Source organism: Sus scrofa, chromosome 9 (genome assembly GCF_054392235.1).
Source record: "Sus scrofa isolate SSC_HxYL_T2T_F1_AM1 chromosome 9, Sscrofa_HxYL_maternal_Yorkshire_Landrace_v2.0, whole genome shotgun sequence".
Classification (NCBI taxonomy): Eukaryota; Metazoa; Chordata; class Mammalia; order Artiodactyla; family Suidae; genus Sus; species Sus scrofa.
Window position 1 is genome coordinate 13,453,549 of NC_139391.1, and position 7,303 is coordinate 13,460,851.

Genomic DNA, 7,303 nt, shown 5'->3' on the forward strand with positions numbered 1-7,303 from the left:
TAACAACAGACATCATGAGTGCAAGTCCTGCCTTGTACAAGAGATTTCTTCTTCTTCTTCTTCTTCTTTTTTTTTTAAGGGCAGCACCTGCAGCGTATGGAGATTCCCAGGCTAGGGGTTTGAATCAGAGCTTTGCTGCCTGCCTACGCCACAGCCACACAGGATCTGAGCTGCATCTGAGACCTACACCACAGCTCACGGCAACACTGGATCCTTAACCCACTGAGCAAGGCCAGGGATTGAACCTGCATCCTCATGGATACTAGTCAGATTCGTTTCCACTAAGCCACGACGGGAACTTCCTGGTACAGGAGTTTTAGCAGTTAGGTTGCAGGAAGCCTCGCCTCACACACAAGCCAGAAAAGGGATGAGGCTTTTTGGTGACTATGCTGTTGTCAGGGTCACCATGGAAAAGGAAGACTTGAACTTTCTGATCAAGGCCACTGACCGCCCGAGACCAGCAGGATGACTGCTGTAGTCACAGAACAGGTGTATGCAGTGTGCTGGATGCACCCCAGGGTTACCCCGGGTTTGGGCTTGTGTTGGCTGATTTTACAGAGGAATCAGTGAAGCAGGAGCTGGTTCCCGGCTGTGTACTCCCAAGAAGCAGTGACATTGAAATGAGTGGGCGTTTTCACATGGTGGTGGTTGGGGGGAGGGATTACAGCTGGACTAGAGTTGGCAACAGGTAAAGAAGCAGCTCTCATTCTGAGGGGCACGAGGGTGGTCAGAAGAAGTGGGCTTTGGTCATTTTTGTGGTCACTTGCTGGCCTGTTTATGCCCTGAACATGGTCACTGGGCGGGTCTGCCTAGGTCTTCTTCAAAGCATTGTTTCTGTGGGGAATGTCACAGTCTGGTTGTCACCAGAGCTGCTATTTACTTTCTCTGTCTCTTCTATGAAACTACTTATTTATTATTACTGTCATCTTTTCTTTTTAGGGCCGCATCTGTAGCATATGGAAGTTCCCAGGCTAGGGGTGAAATCGGAGCTAAGCTGCCGGCGTAGGCCACAGCTCACAGCAACACTGGATCCTTTAACCCACTGAGTAAGGCCAGGGATCGAACCTGCATCCTCATGGAGACTGGTCGGGTTTGTTACTGCTGAGGCACAATGGGAACTCCAAGCCAGAACTTATTTTATGCCATGCACTTCACTAACTACTCTATGTCAATTCCATTTAGTTTTTTTTTTTTCATTTTTGGCCACCTTGCAGCACATGGAGCTCCCAGACCAGGGATCAGATCTGAGCTGCAGCGGCGGCAACGCTGGATCCTTAAGCTTCTGCGCTGCGCCTCAGACTGAACTCATGTCCCAGTGCTCTGAAGATGCTGCTGATCTCGTTGCCCCACAGTGGGAGCTCCCATTTATTCTTCAGAACATAATTTTATGCGAGAGGCATGCCCTGTATCCATTTCACAGATGAGAAAGGCTAAAAGATATTAGTAACATTTCACAGGCACTGAGCTAAATAAACACCAGAGCCAGAATTTGAATTCAGGTCTGACCAACTCTAAATCCCGTGCTTTTGACCCTGTGCACAAACGCGCTCTCCGTGTCATCACCACCAGTGTCTATTCATTTGTTTGAATATCATTGAGCCCGTGGTAGCCACTGTGCCAGGCACTGGAGAGAGGGCCACAAGTTACTACCTTTTCCCTCAAAGAGCTGGAAAAAAATCTTTGAGAGCCGTGCTGTCTAATATGGCAGCCACTAACTACATATGGCTATTTAAATTGAGGTTTAAAATTAAATCAATTAGATAAAATACAAAATTCACTTCCTTCCATGGCACTAGCTACACTTTGAGTGCTGGATAACCACACGAAGCTAATGGCTACTGTATGGGACATTACAGATCCAGAACGCTCCCATGAGCGCATTAAGTCCCCTTGGACAGCACAGTTCTAGAGGAAAAGGGTGACCCCTGAGTCTAGCTTGTACTTGCTTTAAAAGTCCTGCCCCCTTTGCTCCAATTTCTAGCGAGGCAAAGAAACAATGATAACCCTAACAAGAGCCAGAGTGCGCTTCTGATCCCTAGTGTCCGTCTGTTCTTGTTATGCTTTGCTGAGTCATACCCACTTGCCTTGCAGCCCAGCCCCAAAAGGGTTTCGGAGCTGTGATGACAGCAGAGAGAATGCCACAGAACCGGGGACAAACCCCAGGCTGACATTTTCTGTACATAAACAGAACTGTCAGCCTGGCTCAGATTTCGACATCTTTAAGGCTCAGGAAGCTGTGAGAAGCAAGAAGAAGCCAGCTTGCTTTTTCAACTCTGGAAGCAAGAAGAGAAAACATCTTTTGACTTGTAAACTGAACACATTTGGACATGGACATCGCAGAGGAGGAATGCCCAAGGTCCCCGGCAGAGTTCCTTCCCAGGAAAGAACTCCACTTGCCAGGCGTGTGGGCAGGAGTGGGACTCCCTCAGAGGGGCCGCAGGCACCCATCCTTTCAGTTAAGCCATTTCTGTAAAATGTCCCGTGCAGAGCAAACACAACCTCTTTGCATCTTTATGCCCTCTGTTTGTCCTCCATACCCAGGAAGCCTTTTCTGAGGACTGAGTGCAGGCCCAGTGTGAAGAGGACAGAGAAAAGACCCTGAAGACAAAAGCTTTCTTCTTCTGGAGTGAAAAGTCTAGACGGGGCCATTTGGGACAAAGAGATCATCCCATGCCTGGCTGCCCGCGGCCCTTTCAGAAGCAGGCGGCGGTGCTGGTGCCTTCCGGGTCTAGGTAGACAAGGTGCACGTCACGTGACTGCCCTGCCTGACTCCACCCACTTGTCTGTGACCTATAGCTAGGCACCTACAGACGGGCTCAGCCAATCGGATTCTTTCAGAAATTGAAGCTACAATTTCTTTCTTCTGGAAAGTCCTTTAGAGGAGGAGAGGGTCAGGTGAAGACGTATTACCTCCAGCCCAGAATTCAGAACCTCCAGCGAGCTCCAGTCCTGCCGAAGCCAGGCTGGTGTGACCCTTGTTTTTGATTTCCTCGCCAGCTGCTTTATTAGTCCACATACGACCCTTCCATAAACCTGACTCCTTGAGCAGCTTGAATGCGCCCCGGTTCCTTGAGTAACCCAGTGGTGTGTGAGCTCTGAAAGATGTGTTGCTCATTCTGCGACAGGAGCTGGTTTAGGTGAGCAACGTGGAGGTACCAGGGAATGAGATCCCAGGCTCTTCCTGTGCGCCCAGCGGTGTCAGACATGCTCCCGCCTAAGAGGTCAGATTCCGTACTCACAGCAGCCCCGACACCTAGGCACAGCCACCATCCCATTTCACAGATGAGGTGCCAGGTTCCTCGAGATCAGCTCTCAACGTCCCCAGCTGTCCTTAGGTTGCCTGCTTGTGAGAAGCAATTCTGACTCTAGCTGCTCAGGGGAAGGAAAGATGACGACGAGGAGGAATTAAGCCTTCCTAGAGAAGCTGGAAGTTGGGAAGACACGTCTCAGTGTCTTTTCCTATAAAATGGGACCAGTGATAATACTGACCAAAAAAAGAGAGGGGTGGCATGGGTGAGATAAAGAACATGAAACCTGAGCATGATGCTGCGCACACACAAGAGGTGCTCTGTCTCAACCAGCAGTCTCCCCTCTTTCTTCTTCATTGATTGCCTTTGTTCAGCCCCCCAGGACCTGCCAGCCTCTGGCCTCCTGCCTCCTTCTGCACCAGCCCAGCAACCTTCGTCATGCACTGGATCCAGTCCCAGACTCCTTGGCTGCAGCCTGGTGTTCATGGCATTTATTATTCCAGGCGCCCTGTGATTTACTTTTCTAGTGAGCTAATTGCAAAATCCATATGGAGTGGAGGAAAAACATCAACCTAAGCTTTGCCACGAAAAGCAGGGGGACAGAGGAAGCTTTCCATCCCAGCTGGCACAGCCTGGAACGGCAGAGGGGAGGAAGACGCTGCCACCGTGAGGGTACGAAGGCCCGATATGCCGAGCTCCGGGGAGGGCACATGGTGTTATTCTCCTTTTGTTTTTTCCCCTCATCCCTTTAGACAAAACTCCAAGTTTTAGAAACCCACTCTGGGTGTAAAATGTAGGTTATCAAATCTCAGGCTGCATTAGAAGCCCCTGGGAAGTTCATTTAAAATGCAGATTCTCCGCTTTGCTGTACATGTGAAATGAATACAACATTGTGAAGTAACTATGCTCCAGTTTTTAAAAATGGCTAATTTAAAACAAATTCAGGTTTTTTAAAAAATGTGGATTCCCAGGCATCTTTCTCCAGAGCCTTATCCAGTAAATGTGGCCTGGGGCCCCAGAACTCACACCCTGCATGTGCCTAATGCAGGTCACCTGCAGACCAACCTTGAAAACAGCAATGCCAAGGTCAGTGCTCTTGGAGTTAGGATTTCAGATGGGTTCTTAATTCGCCCTGTTACCAGCTGTGCAACCTCAGGCAAATCACTGTCTCTCTCTGAACTCAGTTTTCTTATCTCTAATGTAGGAACACTGAGAGAACAAAGTTACAGATATTCCCTAACACAACCCTTAGCACACTGAAGGCACTCAAAAAAGAAAGAAAAAAAAAATCGAAGCATTTGCTTTTCTGTCCTGGAAAAGGTTTTCTTCAAAACTGGCCTGAGGCATCTTTGCTCCTCAAAGTTAATACATTTCTGTCGCTGTTTCCACTCCACACCTTCCAAAGAGGAGCCTTGGAGGGAAGCTGGCTTTTGTTCTGAAAGCACTTTGAAGATGAAAAGGTGTCAAATCCTCCAGAGACTTGGATGGTAGACCTCAAAACAAATGTTTATTTTCATTTGATGAGTTATAATTTATTAAAGGCATTGGGAAAATGGAAGTACTATTTATGTTCTCACAAGGGACCCAACAGTTTTGAGTAGTTTGTGGTTCATTCATTCATTTGTTCATGAAACACTGATTAAGCACCTGGGTGCCAGGCCAGATGAACAAGTGTTGGCCCTCTGGGGACTCAGGGTCTGGACAGTGAGTGCAATTTGGGGGAGGCCACAATGAGGGCTTCGGAAGCCCAGGGAGCGGCGACCTCTCCCAGCCTGAGGAACTGGGGCTTGGGAAGCTGATCTGCCAGAGGTGACTCCATCTTGCAGGCATCCAGACTGAAGCGCTATTTGAAAAGGCAACTCTGGTACCCATGGATGGGCAATCTGAGATCCTGGAAGAAGGAGTTAATCTCTGCTGAGCTTATCCTGACAGCTGTAGTTTCTTAGACACTCCGAGGGCTCGGCAGACCCTCCCCTGCCCTTTAGGCCCCGACATCCAGGCGTTTCATGGACATCTTGATTCAGAGGTTCACAGGCACCTCAGACTCAACAACATCTACCACTCAGTTTATGAACTGTCTTCACAAATGCCCTCCGGCATCTCTCCACACTGCAGCCGTACCATGACCCCGGTCAAAGCCTGAATCTGCTTCCTCTCCCACAGCCCATGTTTTGTCAGTCACTGAATTTTATTAGTTCTTCAGCCTAAGTACCTCTCAGATCTGTCCCGACCACTGCTCTGATTTGGGGGGCACTGCTGTCTGTCCCTTACTCTCCACCGTCAGGTGGAACCCAGGGTGATCTTTCCAAAAAGTGCACAGAGGGTGGATCACACCCCTTCCTAGTTAAAGCCCTTCGTGGGCTCTCCCTCCCCCAGAGAATAAGGTTCGAACACTGACAGAGGTTGCCCAAGGCCCCATCTAGCTTCGCCTCTTGGTACACCAGCCCCGCCCGGCCCCGCTATACCTCAGCGCCCACACGGCACACACACGTCCAGGTACGCGTGCACTTCCCAGCTGCTCTGCCAGCACCTGACCCTGCCTCCACCACGGAAGATTCCAATGAACGGCTCCCTCCTCTCAGATCTCATCACACCTCCTTTCTCCCTCTCTGGCACAGCCTCGATTCCCTGAGCTGTTGCGTCTCTTTCCTCATCTCCTCTGCTGGATGCAGACATCTTAAGGACAGGTATTCAATGGGTATCCAGGCCTTCTTAAGCTAAGTCATGTCGGGGCTTGTGGTGCTCGTCCCGTTGGTTCTCTTCAGTTTCTGGGCACAGGACAGGAGCGTGGCTCCCAGCTCCCTTGCAGTTGGTGGTGGTGAGGGGTGCACTGCTGTATGACCAAGTCAGGCCTACGGGCTGAGAGAAGCAGCCCAAAGGGCCATTTGCTCCAGGGAGCAATTACCAGACGGTGGAGCCTCCATCAGCCTGGGTCCTGGAGACAATGAAGAAAAACCTTCTCCCCAACACCCCTAAGTGTGTTGGGTATGTAACATGAGAAATACACGCTGTTAAGCCCCTGAGATGTTAGGGTTGTTACTGTGCAGCAAATTAACCTATGTTGACTATTAGAGAAATCATATTTCTCTCTGCAGTCACTGAAACAGGGCCTGGAAGTATCAGGGCCTCCATGAACGTTTGATGAAGGAATGAATGCAAGAATGGATGCATGCACACAGAAGCCTAAGAAAATGAAGATGAGATCTGGAGTCAAAAGAAAGCAGCCAAGAGGGCGTGGGATGGACTGGGAGTTTGGGGTTAGTAGATGCGGACTCTTACATTTAGAATGGACAAGCAGTGAGGTCCTACTGCACAGCACAGGGAACCACATCCAGTCTCTCGGGATAGACCATGACGGAAGATAATATGAGAAAGGGACTGTATATACATGTACGACTGGGTCACTTTGCTGTAGAGCAGGAATTGGCACAACACTGTAAATCAACTATACTTTAATAATAATAAAAAAAGAAGGTAGCCTATAATACCCACCCGAATACCCCTTTTCCCCCACGCCAGAGGACTGCTCTTCTTTATCTCCATTTGGTTCCAGAGGCAGGATGTAACCTTTGGATTCTTCTCTCTGAAGGGTCTCTGTACTGATGCCACCCCAAACTACATGCAGATCCTAGCTTATGGCCTGGTGTCCGGAGGAAGGACACAGGTGACATATTTTTGCCAGTTTTCCACCAATCCATAATCCCACTTCTTTGACCTCCTTGCTTCCAGGGTTACATCCAGATATAACTTGGACTCAGCCCCCAAGATGGGGGTTCATGAGCTCCCCAAGCCAAACAAAGGCTTCTGAATCTAACTCTCCCAACCCCCTGCCACATCCCAACCAGGTTACAGAACAGCCTCATTCACCAAGTGTCTTTTTTACATGTGGGGAAAATATGCATAGTTATCCTTAAATCTTTCAACACATCTTAGCTAAGCACCAAAGCAGAGGCTGTTAGATGTGGATTGAGTCTACTTATTTTCAAAAAGACACACCAACACCAAGAATGCAAACTACTACATTTGGAATGGAGAAGCAATGAGCTCCTGCTATA

At 49.1% G+C, this 7,303-nt stretch overlaps 1 protein-coding gene across 50 annotated transcripts in view; it reads right to left on the reverse strand.

Annotated features, from left to right (window-relative positions):
* TENM4 (teneurin transmembrane protein 4) overlaps positions 1 to 7,303 on the reverse strand; it is a 2,941,714-nt gene that overhangs the window by 379,925 nt on the left and 2,554,486 nt on the right. The gene's annotated exons all lie outside the window — the stretch shown is intronic.